Source organism: Stenella coeruleoalba, assembly GCF_951394435.1.
Source record: "Stenella coeruleoalba genome assembly, chromosome: X".
Classification (NCBI taxonomy): domain Eukaryota; kingdom Metazoa; phylum Chordata; class Mammalia; order Artiodactyla; family Delphinidae; genus Stenella; species Stenella coeruleoalba.
The window spans coordinates 11280310-11296032 of NC_137152.1; the positions used below are offsets into that span (position 1 = coordinate 11280310).

The following is a 15723-nucleotide window of genomic DNA, read 5'->3' on the forward strand; positions in this document are numbered from 1 at the left end:
GGGGCCGCAAAGTCTTTCTCTGCCCCTGACCTGCTAGACAGGAAGGAGTTCCCACTCTCAGGGCCACTTAGGGTAAGTCTGTGCCTGAGTGAGACTGGCAGCCACTCGGTACAATCATCTGGGGATTCTTGTGGAAGGGTAGGCTCCTGACCTCCTGAATCAGAAGTTATCTGCCAGGGAATATGGATCTTAACAAGTTTCTTGAGCCCCTGCTACTCAGACAGCGGACCTGGAATTTAGCAACATGGGCCTCATCAGGGAGCTTGTTAGAAACGCAAATTCACAGCTTCATCCTGGACCTCACGGATCAGACACTTCGGAGGCAGAGCCTGGGGCTCTCGGTGATCTGATGCCTGCGAATGATAGGCTGGGTAAGGTCATGTGCTAGTTTCCTCTTGCTGCTGTCACAAATCATCACAAGCTTAGTGGCTTAAAATGACACAAATCTATTGTCTTACAGTTCTGGAGCTTAGAAGTCTGAAATCAGTTTCACTGAGATAAAGTCAAGGAGCTGGCAAGGCTGCGTTCATTCTAGAGGCTCCAGGAGAGAATCCACTTCCTTGCCTGTTTCGGCTTCTCATGGCTGCCTGTCCATTTCTTGGCTTGTGGCCCCTTCCTCCTTCGTCAGTCTATCACTCCAGCCTCTGCTTCTGATATCACGTCACCTCTCTCCCATCTTCCTGCCTCCCTTTTATAAGAACCCTTGTGATTACATTGAGCCCACCAGGATAATCCAGGATAATCCCCCAGCTCAAGACAATTTAATCACGTCTGCAAAGTCCCTTTTGCCATATAAGGTAACATTCATAGCTTCCCAAGGATTAGGTCGTGGACATATTGGGGAGGGGCATTATTCAGCCTTCCACAGGCATATCTAACGAAGTCCTTGTCAATGTGTAATTGTTACCTGACAACCAGTGCACCAGTGTTTATGGTCCTATTACGCTTACGCATCCTATTAACCCATGCAGTTCCAGAGGCGAGTGAGGGCACTCCCTGAGGGTCCCGTTGAATAAGTGCTTCACTGTCTGGGCACTTCACATGGCTTGTCCTGTTGATTCCTCAGGCAATCCCGTGAGCCGGAAGGGTTGTTAGATCATTCCTATTACACGGTCACTTGAGGAAATCGGTTGAGGATACCAGGGCACTGGGCACATAAATGACTCGCCCACACTCACAGAGCTGACACAAGATGAGGGCCGTGTGAGGCAGCCATTCTCACTAAAGCCACGTAGGGGATGACTTTGCTGTGGTCCATGGATGGAGCCTTTTTATTCCAATCGGAACAGTGCTTCTCACATTGTAGTGTACATCAGAATCACCTGGAGGCCTTGTGAAAACATAGGCTTCTGATTCAGCCGGTCTGGGGTGGGGTCCATGAATCTGTATTCTCATAAGCTGTAAATGCTGTTTACAATAGCCAAGACATGGAAGCATCCTAAGTGTCCATCAACAGACGAACAGAGAAAGAAGATGAGGCATGTATATAATATGGAATATTACTCAGACATGAAAAAGAGCGAAATAATGCCGTTTGCAGCAACATGGATGGACCTAGAGATGATCATACTGAGTGAAGTAAGTCAGACAGAGAAAGACAAATATCATATGATATCACTTATATGTGGAATCTATACAAATGAACTTATTTACAAAACAGAAACGGACTCACAGACTTCAAAAACAAACATGGTTACCAAGGGGGAAGGTGGGGGAGGGATAAATTGGGAGATTGGGATTGACATGTACACACTACTATATATATAATAGATAATCAATAAGGACCTACTGTGTAGTGCAGGGAACTCTACTAAATACTCTGTAATAATATACACGGGAAAAGAATCCAAACAAGAATAGATACATGTATATGTATAACTGAAACAAGATGCTGTACACATGAAACTAACACAACATTGTTAATCAACTATACTCCAATATAAAAGAAAAATTAAAAGAAAAAAAAGCAGAGCTCTCTCCGGCTGGTGAGAGAAAAGGAAGGTGGAGAGACTGGAGGCCTGAGAAGAACTCACCTTGCCATTGCTGGCTGGAAGATGGTGGAGGCCAGGTGAGAATGAACGTGGGCCGCCTTACAACGCTGAGACAGAGGCTCCCGGCTGACACCCAACGAGGAATGGGAACCTCCGTCCTAAATCCACAAGAACTGAATTCAGCCAACAACCAATGAATGAACTTCAAAGCATGTTCTTCCCCAGAGCCTCCAAAAAGGAATGTAGGCCTGCCAATGTTTTTTTTTTTTTAATTAATTTATTTTTGGCTATGCTGAGTCTTTGTAGCTACGCGGGCTTTCTCTAGCTGCGGCGAGTGGGGGCTACTCTTCGTTGTGGTGTGTGGGCTTCTCATTGCAGTGGCTTCTCTTGTTGCAGAGCACGGGCTCTAGGCGCGCAGGCTTCAGTAGTTGCGGCACGTGGGCTCAGTAGTTGTGGCTCGCGGGCTCTAGAGTGTAGGCTCGGTAGTTGTGGCGCACGGGCTTAGTTGCTCCGCGGCACGTGGGATCTTCCCGGACCAGGGCCGAACCCGTGTCCCCTGCATCGGCAGGCGGATTCTTATCCACTGCGCCACCAGGGAAGGCCCTGCCAATGTTTTGATTTCAGCCGGTCAGATCCTGGCCAGAGGATCCTGGACTCCTGACGTACAGAAACTATGAGATAACACAATTGCATTGTTTTAAGCCACCAAGTTTATGGTCATTAGTTATGTAGCAATAGAAAACTGACATGGAATACTCACAGGAACCAACAAAACACCACTCTCTGGTTGATAACTTTGACTATGGCTAACTCTGCATGTCAATAAAGCTACTAATAGAAAGGAAAAAACTCAACAAGGTGCAAGTAGCTATGGGCTGTGAATAGACCACTGTGATAACATGAATAATGGCCAGCCCCAAAGATGTCCACAGTCTCATCCCCAGAGCCTGTGACTATGTTGACAGCAGGGTCAGAGTCAGACAAAGGAGACGTGCGGACAGAAGCAGAGGTGGGAGTGATGCTCTTAGACAAGGCAGGAAGGATGCGCCCCTGAAGCCTTTAGAAGGAACGCAGCACCTTGACTTTAGACTTCTGACCTCCAAACTGTAAGAGAATAAACTCGTGTAGTTTTAAGCCACTGCATTCATGGTACTTTGTTACGGTAGTGATAGGAAACTAGTACAACCGCTCTGCGAACAGCGTGGCAATTCCACAAGCAGCATACAAAGGCCATGAGCAACCTGAGGGATGCTGAGAAGAAAAGCCTCTCCACATTTTAGTTTCGGAGACAGACTTCAGAAAGTTCAGGTGAGTTATTGCCTGATGAAAGCCCTTGGGAGAGAGGGATGAAGTACGGTATATTTCACAGAAAAGGGCTCCTGACTCTTGATTGCTTTATTCTGTGAAAACCAATAGCTAAGTGGCAATGTGTAGAAAGGGAAGGAATCACTGATTGGTTCCAGGGATATGTGAACTGAACTCAAGTCACTTAACACGGACAAAAAAAAGGCCATTCTATTCACTCTAAGTATTCTCACCAAAATTTTTTTTAATTTAAATGTGGTGAGGTATGTAATGATATAGAAAACTGACATATCCTCAAGCTTATGTACTTGAATAACAGCATCTTTGGGAGAAAAGAAAACCCTAGGGGAAGTTTGGCTACCTGGCTCTCCGTGGTACCAATTTATAGGAACCTCTTCCTGACTTTAACAATCTTCAATCCGTGTTTTTGTCTGCTTTTGGTTTTGACTTTTAGCCAGTCTCTCTCAAGAAACTCTTAGACCCTTTGACACTCAAAGTGTGGTGCACAGACCACCAGCATCAGCATCACATGCAAGCTTGTTAGAAATGCAGAGTCTCAGACCCAGCCCAGACCTGTTGACTGAGATCCCACATTTGAACAAGATCTCGTGTGATCTGCACGCAACAGAAGATACAGGCAGTAGACCATAGTCATAATTCTTTTCTAGAAGAAAAAGCACCATTTTATTTCTTGTAATGATTAAAAAACTTTTAATTATTTTAGCTTAAAAGTATTAAAAGCTCATTTCGGAAAAATGGGGAAAAAGAAAAAACCACCTGCTCTCCCAACACCCTAATGTCACTGCTATTTTTATCTGTGTACATTTCCACACACATACATTGTATCTCCACATCACACTCTTCATTCTTTTTTTTTTAAATTTTATTTACTTACTTATTTATTTTTGGCTGCATTGGGTCTTCGTTGCTGTGCACGGGCTTTCTCTAGTTGCGTCGAGCGGTTGGCTACGCTTCGTTGCAGTGCACAGGCATCTCATCGTGGTGTCTTCTCTCGTTGCGGAGCTCGGGTTCTAGGCGTGTGGGCTCAGTAGTTGTGGCACACGGGCTTAATTGCTCCGCGGCATGCGGGATCTTCTGGGACCAGGGTTCGAACCCGTGTCCCCTGCATTGGCAGGCGGATTTTTAACCACTGTGCCACCAGGGAAGCCCCCGACACTCTTCATTCTTTTGAAAGTTTTTTTTCACTGATCACAGTCTGAAAACCACAATTTTACCATCATTACTTCAATGGCTTTATGAGAGTGGAATGATTTATTTCACCATTCCCCAATTTGGGGCAATTTTTCACTAATCTAAGGAATATTGTGATAAACGTCTTTGTGCACATATATAGCTTTTGTCTAAATCGAAGATTATTTCTTTAGAGTGGATTTCCAAAAGTGGAATTAATGGGTCCTTGGTAATAAACACTTCAAAAAAAGCACATTTTAAGAAATCAGCAGTACATTGTTTGAGTGTTTGAGTGTGTGTGTGCGTGTGTGTGTGTGTAAACCAGGAACTTGTTTGGGGAGCACAGAAATGTAATCTTTTTCATCTAGACTCTGCAACAGAGTGATAATATCTCACCTCTGTCTCTTGAACAACTCGGCCTGCGTTCAGCCTGCGAAAGTGATTCTGGCTCTAGGCGATGCCTGGTGACACTGCTGTGAGGAACCACTCGCTCCCAACCTGGGATTCTTGTTTTCTAAGACAGCATCCTCGGCTGTCAGCGTTATTCCACAACGAAGTGGGTTATAAGGTGTGCTTGCCCCATTGATCGTTTACGCCAACAGGACTGGTCCATGGAAACAGATGGGTACCATTTTTAACTGTTTTGATGGATCATATTAGAAAGTAGCAGTGGTTAAGTCATCATTTGATTTTTGTCCCTTCATTTTTTTTTAATTGACATAAGGTGATTTACAATGTTGTGTTAGTTTCCGGTGTACAGCACAGTGATTCAGTTATGCATATATATCTTTTTCAGATTCTTTTCCCTTATAGGTTATTACAAATCATTGAGTATACTTCCCTGTGCTATACAGTAGGTCCTTGTTGGTTATCTATTTTATATATGTCCCTTCATTTTTCACACCTGTCAGAAAGCAAAAGTGGGACAAAGATTTGGGTTTTTTCTGGTGCCCCCTTTTTTATTTTTGTTTTTGTTTTTTGTGGTACACGGGCCTCTCACTGTTGTGGCCTCTCCCGTTGCGGAGCCCAGGCTCCGGATGCGCAGGCTCAGCGGCCATGGCTCACGGGCCTAGCCGCTCCGCGGCATGTGGGATCTTCCCGGACCGGGGCACGAACCCGTGTCCCCTGCATCGGCAGGCGGACTCTCAACCATTGCGCCACCAGGGAAGCCCTGGTGCCCCCTTTTTTAAAGTGTACAGTTTCAATGGTTTTAAATAACAACCATCACCACAATCAATTTTATAACATTTGCATCACCTCTAAAAATTCCCTGGACCAAACAGCAGTCACTTCCAATTGTCCCTCAAGCCTCCCCCATCCTCATCCCCCAGACAATCACTAATGGACTTTTTGTCTCTAGAGAGTAACCTATTCTGGATATTTCTTAAAAATTGAATCATACAATATGTGACCTTTTGTGACTGGTTTCTTTCACTTAGCATCATGTTTTTAAGGTTCATCCATGTGTTAGCATGTGTCAGATTTCATTCTTTTTATGGCTGAATAATATTTCAGTGTATAGAGAGACCGGCTTTGTTTATCCATTCATCCGTGGGTGGACATTTGGGTTGTTTCCAGTTTTGGGCTATTATGAGCAATGCTGCTATGAACATCCATGTGTAAGTTTCTGTGCAGACGTATGTCTGCATTTCTCTTGGGTAGATATCCAGGAGTACAATTGCTGGGTGGTATGGTAACTCTTTGTTTAACTTTTTGAGGAACTGCCAGACTGTTTTCCAAAGCAGCTGCACTATTTTCCATTCCCACCGGCAGTGTATGAGGGTTCCATTTTCCCCCCGTCTTCACCAACACTTGTTACTGTCTGTCTTTTATATTACAGCCATCCTAGTAGGTGCGAAGTAGTACCTGACTGTGATTTTGGTTTGCACTTCTCTCACGGTTAATGGTGTTGAACATCTTTCATTATTTATTAGCCATTTGTCTATCTTCTTTGAAGAAATGTCTCTTCACATCCCATGATGTCTATGATGTCACATCCTGTGTCTATTATTATTTCCCTCCTATTCTGTGGGTTGTCTTCACTGGTACACGTTTTTTAGTCTACACATAAAAGAAGCTATAGCATTTAGAAATTTGCTTTTGGTTTTCTTTCAACCATAAATTTCTGGTGTGCACGCACACATGTGTGTGCGTGTGTGTGTTAAATCCAGACATTAAGCAGCATTTTAAAATGGAGTCCCAGAGCAGAAGAAGACCTGTCTGACCTGTTTGTCTGATTAGGACGGTCTGATTCTTACAGTGAGTGAAACGGAAGCAACACCACAAATGAGAATTTATTTTCTCCCTCCTGTGCCCCCTTAGCCTTCCTACCTAAACACAGCTCTCCAGAAATGGAGGAATGGCAAAAAGAAGTAATAAATCCTGCACATTTTAGCAGGATCATCTTGCAAACAACAACGTAATACCCCAAATGGGAGGATGAGTCCATCAACTGAGCCTGGTGAAATGTACTGCAGAATAAGTTCTTAATGGAAAAAAATAAGAAAATGTGTCAGGAAATTAGTCCCACATTGACAGGAAATAGGAATGTTCCATGTGTTGGACAAATGGTCCTTTCTGAAGAAAAGTGCCGATGTTTTTTTTTTTTTTTACTAATGACACATGTATGAAGGTTGATTTAAAATGATAGCTGAGCATCTGAAGAAAAGTGCAGATGCTGTCCCCCAAAGGCCCTTGCCATATAACAGAGCAGTGTCAGGAGAGAGATGGATCTAGAAGCCCCTTCCCCTTCTTCCCTGTCTGCACACATCCCTGCCACCCAACCCTCAAGTACGGTCAAGTCTCACCTCTCTCCTGCATCCTCCCCAGACCCCCATCAGCCTACATACATGGCCTTGCTCTAACCCTAACCGCCTCCACAGCATCCTGGCCTCCCACACAACTCTGGACTTAACTCTCTGCTTCCTCAGACTGTTTTCTCTGTTAACACTTGTCTCCCCATCTCCCTGCAAGTTCCTAAGGCCTGAAGCTGTCGTTCCTTATACACAAAGGAGGACATCTGTAAGTGTTTGTTAAACTGAGTTACATTATGGTCCGGAAGAGGAGGCAATGCCGCTGGGTCAGCTCAAAGCATCTCATATGGTTGCGTGTGGCCACGGCTGGCAGGGCTGCTGGCAGAGGAGGGGAACAGCAGGCCCGGGGGCCGCTGCTTCTGTCGCCTCACTACTTGGCTCTTCCTATCTGCCTCTTCCCTTCCTGTGCCTCTGCTTTCCATTTGTGTCTTTTTTAATTTTTTTTAATTCGCTATCCTTCCCACTTAATGATGAGAAGAAAAATGACAGTCACAGAACTCAAAGAATAGCAAAAGGGAGAAAGGCCCGAATTATTGGTTTGGTTCCTTTTCATCTTTTCTTTCTTTTGTCTTTTCTTCTTTTCGTTTTGTAAAATTTGGCCAAGTGAGGTTTGGAAAATTTGTATCTACTTAGAACTGTAGATGGTAGATTTTTGCACATATGAATGCCTAGTTCATAATGAAGGGATGTTTGAGAAATGTTATTATTATTATCACAATTAGCAATGTCTGCAAATCTATATAGGGCTCTGTTTAACTTAGGCTGATTCAATAGTCTAAAATCTCAGAATTAAATTCACTATCAGACAGAAGGAAACCAATGCGTTGCTCTGTCTGACAGTTTTCCTAACACTCATCAGGGCAGAGTTTCCTAAAACGCTACAGACTCCTACCCTGCAAAAATGCTGGCTTCATTTCTGGCAGACGATAAAAACCAAAATCCAACTCAAAAACAGAAATTGGGAGCCATAAGGCTGGTGTGATATCAAATCCAGAAATGAGTGTGGATATCAAGGAGTCTCCACTGGCACTCTTGTGGGTTAGCCCTGGCTCACGGGGCTTTGAGTCCGGCCATCCGGTGTTATCAACAGCCGTGTTATCTATGTTATCTCTTGGGGGAAATGGCATGTTTCAGAATTAGCAAGAAATGATGCTGTAGGGCTTCCCTGGTGGCGCAGTGGTTGAGAATCTGCCTGCCGATGCAGGGGACACGGGTTCGAGCCCTGGTCTGGGAAGATCCCACATGCCACGGAGCAACTAGGCCCGTGAGCCACAACTACTGAGCCTGCGCATCTGGAGCCTGTGCTCCGCAACAAGAGAGGCTGCAACAGTGAGAGGCCCGCGCACCGCGATGAAGAGTGGCCCCCGCTTGCCGCAACTAGAGAAAGCCCTCGCACAGAAACGAAGATCCAACACAGACAAAAAATAAATTAATTAATTAAAAAAAAAGCTTAAAAAAAAAAAGAAATGATGCTGTAGCAAAAGGTTCCATGAAATGTATCTATTTCATGAAATGTATGAAATGTATCAGTGTGAGAATCTGCTGATTTTACAGAGGGCAAGTGGGGGAAAGGAACATCATGGCCCTGAGAAATCCTCATTATCTTGCTTTGAGAACCTTCCAATGAAAATAGAAATAGGGCTTCCTTCCAGCAGAAGCCTTACAATTAGCTTCTTCCATTTTCATAGAGTGGAAACAGCATTCTCTTAGAACTTTTTTTTTTTTTTAGCATAAAAGTCTTGGTTATACGATGTAACAATGATAAAAGAAACAACAGGGGGAAAAAAATGGACCCAAGACGCTGAGATAAAAGGCATGGCACAATTTTTCTATTTGATGTTTTCTGAAAAGTATCATGATCTGACCGGCTTTTTACTTCTTTTCATCCTCATGATGGTTGAGGCCCTGATTGTAGCAATCAAAGTCGAGTGGAGTAACAGTTGAATCAGCTCCCGGGATAACGCAGCTCTAGGAGAACTGTGGAGCTCAGAGCTTTCAAAGTAATCTGCATCAGAATCAGGCGGACGTGCTGGTTGTCAGGGAGATGATCGGTGTGGGGATGCTGTGACTCCTGGCCAGGGAGGCACCCATGTTATTTCAGTCTTGACTCTTGTGTTCTTGTGTGTCATACCTTACAGCTCTAAGAAGGCCAGTGGAAGAAACCTCAGGGCTTGTCTGTCTCTAGATTAACAATTTCTGATGCTGCAAAGAAGCCAATCAGGGGGCTTCAGTGGCTTATTGAAATACTGAGGAGCTGGAGGGCATCTCTTCTATACTCACTGATCTTCAGCCAGATGGCCATCTCGCTGTGAAAGGCAGTGAGCGTCAGGAAACAGGAACCCAGCCATCTGGGAACTTACAATCAGAGGTTGGCTTTTGAAAAAGTACCTCGACTGACTCACCTCATGCAAGGATGATCTTATGTAAAGAGCGCTTTCGTGTCACTGACACCGAGACACCTCAGTCCAAGAGTCACAGCTCTTTAGGATCCTGGGACTCGTAATAAAAAAGCAGGAACTGCCTGGTTCAGAGCACCTTAGGATGGTTATTGGCTCTGTGGCATCAATCACATGGGAGTCAGATGGTATTGCACTGGGTCCATACCCGATTCCGAGAGTGAAACTTTACGAAGGTTTGGCAAATCCCGGTATGGGAGTGTTTTCTCCAGGTTTCTTCTGTCCCCTCCCATTAACGAGGCCACCGGCATAACACAAGCTGAAGTAGGAAAGGGAACCCAATGGCTTGTCCCCTCCTTTCACAGTCCGTGATTCACCCCACGATGGCCTGGGTTTTAAAGATCTCAGGATGCTTCAATGTGAACCGTCAGGATCTGAATTCTTACCCAGCTGGCTGAAAAGCAGCAGAGTCACTCCAAAGCAATTTATTGGATAAATATAAGAAAGAGGGAGAGAGCAAGGGAACAAGAGAGTGAGAACGTGGGAGAGAGCAAGACACTCTATGCAGATGTCCAGGAAGCCCCGTGTGTTCAGCCTTGAGGTTTAATTAGTCAGATCCGTCACCTCAACCCCAGACACGTCAGAGCAGCGGTTCTCAGCCTGGCTGCACATTAGAACCCCCCGGGGAGCTTTTAAAAAAGTACAGATGCCCAAGGCCTACCACAGACTAATGAAATCTGAATCTCTGGGGCTGGTTCACAGACATCAGTATTTATTAGATTTCCCATTGCTATAGAATCAGCAGACAACTGAGAACCACTGAATTCGATTTCTGGTAGAGGATTTTGGAGGACCAGGTTGAAAAAGCCCCGCTCTTCTGAGTAGACTCCAATTCTATTGAGATATAAAACCTTGGCATGAGCAGTATCAGGCTCAGTGACCTCAACTTCTTTTTTTTTTTTTGATTTTATTTATTTATTTATTTATTATTTGGTTGCACCAGGTCTTAGCTGCAGCAGGCGGGCTCCTTAGTTGCGGCATGCGGGCTCCTTAATTGTGGCATGCGAACTGTTAGTTGCAGCATGCATGTGGGATCTAGTTCCCTGACCAGGGATTGAACCCGGGCCTCCCGCGTTGGGAGCGCGGAGTCTCAACCACTGTGCCACCAGGGAAGTCCCGACCTCAACTTCTTGCTCTTCTCAACATTTTGCATTACCAAGAGAATTACTGGTTCTACGTATGCATGAACACATTTAAGTATATAGTATATAGTCATGTATCTGTGCAAAGAGATTGGTTTATCACTATGTTTCTAGAACCAAAGTACATAATGGCTTCATCTCTATCACAGAGGCATTTGCCTCCTTTTGTGACATGGGCCCTTGAAAACTCATCCTTTCCTTTATTCAGGGAACATGTGTTAAGACTGTCCTGGGGGCTGAAGTAGGTCCACAGAAGATAAGAAAACATGGTAAGCCCGTGGAGCCCAGCCAGGCTGTGGGGGACTAGGGCATAGTCGCATCCAATGAGATGGTGTAACGAGGTGTCCTGGGTGCAAATGGAGGTTTGGGACTAGACGACGGCAACAGGGAAGTGCTAGAAGAGATGACTTTCCTGGGACTTGAGGGCTGAGGAGTAGCTTGTCTGGCAGCTCAGGGTGGAGATGGAATAGCAAGATGGGGGTAGGGTAGGCTCAGAGGCAGGAAAGAAAGAAATCACTCCCTGGGCCTCCATCTTGCCCTCATCTCTAATATACCATTAAGAAACAAGATAAAACAGGGGTGTATAATCCTGTTTCCTCCTCACACAGGAGGTCTGGACACATCACATGGGTGAGTGAGACACAATCCTTACTCTTTAGGAAATTTCAGCCTCATCGGGGGCTCAGAACGATGACCTGGATCACCATGCTTTCCTTTTTGAATGGATTTCCCCAAAAGCAGATTGTTGAATCTGCTATAATTGAATACAAGACAAACCCAGCGAGAGGAATTAAAGCACCTCATTATATATAAGTTTCCAGAACAGAGTGCCTGAGACTTCAACATGGTAATAACACCCTATGGTTGTATATCACTTTGCCATTTATTAGCATTTTTTTAATATAGTAAGTAAACTTTATTTGTTCTTCTGAGATGACACTGCCAACAGTCACAGATTTGCATACGATACAGTTATGTGTTGACTATTTACAATTTACGGTTATTAGCGTATTTGATCTTCATACAAGCTTTGTGAGGTAGACGAGACAAGACAGGCAATATTATTCCCACTTGACCCAAAGGGCCAAGTGATGGACCTGGAGTAAGGAAGTAATGAATTGTTCTAGAACTCACACCTTCCTACTCACTATCTCATCTCTACATATTTCTTTCCTTCTGGCTGAATACCAATTTGTCACAAATGTCTCCATGTCATACCATCTAGAAAGAAGAGGAGGCTAGTCCTGGAATAACTCAATTTGAGGAGCGTGTGTTAAATTTAATTCCTAGTCCCCAATTTAGTCTCTTAGCAACCACATATATTTAGTGATGACTACTTCTCTGCCTATAAAGCACACCCCACACGCACTTGGTTTCATATGTACTCCTCGAGCTGGATCATAATTTAACTGCAGCTTTGGTCTAAAAACGCTAATGATTCTTTCATACTCAGAATCTGATTTTTCACCCTCTCTGCTATGCATATGATGTGTGAAATTCTGACACTTTCTCCTTAAAGACTTCTTTTTTCTTTAAGAGGATGATGCTAACAAAGGATATTTTTTTCCTTAAAGGTTGTTTATGGCTTTAGTAAACCTATGGGAATTTATACAGGTACAACCCTTTCGAGGAACAGTTTGACAATGGGTATCGAAAACCTAAAATACATTCTCTGTTTGACTTGCTAGTTTTTCCTCTGGAATCTGTCTTAGGGAAAGCAAATCTAAAACGCAGATCAAATTTTCTGCATAAAAATTTTCACTGATACATTATTTAGTGGACTGGTTGAGTTCAATTTTAGACAGCTATAAAATAGAATATTATGCTTCCATTAGAATAAATAATTCTTTTAGTGGTAAAATACTTATTATATTAGGTTAAGAGATCAAGTGGAACACGAATGCATGTGCGTATTACGAACCTAGCTACGTAAAACCACGTAGATGCGATGGAGACACGCCAAAATGTCAAGAGGAGCTGTATCTGGGAAGTAGCATATAGGTAAATTTTTTCTCCCATGTATATTTTTCTGCTTTTCTCAACTCTTCTGCAATGAGTATGTGTGATTCTTATAAATCAGAAAGAAATGGGCGTTTCAAGACTCTGTTTCTGTGCTGAATATAAGTTCACAAATATCTACTGTGAATATCAGCTCTAAGGATATGTTTCCGGGAGTGAAGCGAGGAGTAATGGAATCGTTCTGGCACTGGCCTCCTTGCTTCGACCCTTGATTCCCTACAGCCTGTTCTCCACACCGCAGCCAGAGGGATGCTCTTAAAATCAGAGAGCAAATTTCACTCTTCAACTCAATGTTCTCCAGTGGTTTCCCACCTCATTAAGGTGGGGTCTTTAGCAGAGCTGACAAAGCCCCGTGGCATCTGCTGCCTCCTTACTACCCACGCTCCCTCTCTCCAGCCACTCAGGCCTCCGCCCTGTCCTTGCCTCAGGGCCTTTGCACTGGCTTTTCCCCTGCTTGGAAGGCTCTTCTCTCAGACATTCTCATCTCAGACATCCACCCCGCATTCCTGATCCCTCCTACTAGATACCATTTTTGCTTTTAACAGGACATATCATCTGTTAACACACTACACGCTCCACTTATTCATCATGGGCCTTAACCTGTAATTGGCAGGTCAGGAGATTGAACTCTCTAGCACACTAATACTGCGACAATGTGCAAATCTGGGGCGGGGAGCAGAGAGATGAGCACATTGTGTATCTGGCCTAACGTTTGTCTATTCGTGTATTTATTACAACTGGACATGAAAAGATCCATCATACAGGTCACCGTATATGACTTAGGTCTCTACTAATTCTGTTTGTCATTGTCGAATACATTACCAACATGGCCCTAATAGAAAGATATACTTTATTTCATTAAAATTTATAGTTAGTTGTTTTTTGAATGGATAGTATATTCACATGGCTCAATAGTCCAAAGATAGAAAGGGGGATACAGTGAAAAACTTCATTTATATCCCTATCTTCCAATTATTTAGTGCCCTTCCCTAGAGACAACTACTGTTAGCAGTTTCTTATGTATTCTTTTAGAGATATTTTATCCTTAGCAAAGCAGATTCATACATAATATACACTTTCCTTTTTAACCCAAATGGTAGCATACTATACACACCACTCCATACCTTGCTTTTATTCTTAGTACATCTAGGCGATCATTCTGAATTAGTACATAAAGAGTCTCCTATTCTTTTCAAAGTGGCATATTATTCCACTGTGTACATGCATCAAAACATACTTAGCCAGTCCCATATGGGTGGATGGCTGAATGTCTGCACTGTTTCCAGTCTTTTGCCATCATAAACAACGCTTGTACATGAGTCATTTTGTACATGCGATTGTATCTGTAGAATACGTTCCCTGAAGCACACCAATTTGTCACCCTGTGCATGGATAATATTGCCACATATCTTTGGATATGAGGACACAGGGTTATAAAGATATTATCCTCCATAAATTAATGTAGTATTTCAAAGTGAGCCCAACCAAAATACTCAGAGCATCAAGTCAGCTCAGGATGCCCCTTTGCTCCATCTGCCCCAGTGGCTCCCTGCCTTGCCCAGAGAAACAGCCCAAATGTTTTCATTTGCCCACAAGGCCCTCCTTGATCATGCCCTGTTACTCCTCTGGCCTCATCTCCTTCTCATTCTCTCATTCACTTTGTTCCAGGCATACTGGCTGCCGACTTCAGGGCCTTTGTACACATTGCTCCTACGCATCTGCATGGTTTGTTCCTTCACTTCAACCGCCATGTGCTCAATGAGCCCTGCCCTGACCACCTGGTTTTGCACTCTCCCCACTTCCTATCTTCCTTCTTTATCTTGTCTCTGTCCAACTCATTTACCACACTTTGACCCTGTTTGTATTTGACTAATTGGTCTCTCTCCCTCTCACAGCTAGAATGGAAGCATAATGTGGGCAGAGATTTTCCCTGTTCTCGTTCACTGCTGCATCCCCAGTGCTTAGATCACAGCCTGACCCATAGTGAGTGCTCATTCAACATTTATTGGTTTAAATAAACATGTGAGAATGGCTAGGAGAACTCTGGTGGGGGGAATGATTAACGGGTAAAAGGTGGTTATTAGCTTACTAAATAGTAAAACGCTATAAAGCAACAATAATGAAAACAGTTTGGTCTCTGGATGAAGAACAGATTGAGCAGAAGAACAGAACAGAGTTCAGAAACAGATCTAAATCCATATGAAAATTTAAAATATAATGAAAGTCACATATGAAATCAAAATAAGAAAAAAAGATCGATTACTCAAGAATAGTAATACCTGTCTAGTCACTTGGACAAAATAAGATGAAATCTCTATGTCTCTTACATCAGATGGACCAAAGATATACACGTAAAAAATAAATCACAAAAAATCCAACACTAAAATTGGGGGGAATTAATTTGTAATCATGGGGACAGCCTTTCTATGCAAGACACAAAATTAAGATATGTAAGAAAGGATTAATATATTTCACTAAAAATAACAAAACCCCTGCAGGAAAAATTGCCAAAAACAGAGTAAAAAGACAACACATACTATTGAAAATTTTGCAAGCTATATGACTTACGACTAATTTCCTAAAGTTACAAAAAGCTCTTATAAATCAATAAGAAAAAGGTAAAGACACTAACAGAAAAATGAGACAGGATATGAATCAGCAGTTCTCAGAACAAGAAATCCCAATGGCCAATAAATAGTGACAAAATGCTTACTTTCATTTACGACTTTAAAAATGCAAATTCAAATATCAAGAAAATACATTTTTTCAATATCAGATGGGCAAAGATCCAGCAATTTGCTAATAG

At 43.2% G+C, this 15723-nt stretch overlaps 1 protein-coding gene across 1 annotated transcript in view; it reads right to left on the reverse strand.

Annotated features, from left to right (window-relative positions):
- GPM6B (glycoprotein M6B) overlaps positions 1-4494 on the reverse strand; it is a 176107-nt gene extending 171613 nt beyond the window's left edge. The window contains exon 1 of the mRNA XM_079909878.1: positions 4192-4494. The gene's annotated coding sequence lies outside the window, so the exon portion shown is untranslated. The remainder of the gene's footprint in view (positions 1-4191) is intronic.
- Positions 4495-15723: the final 11229 nt, after the last annotated feature.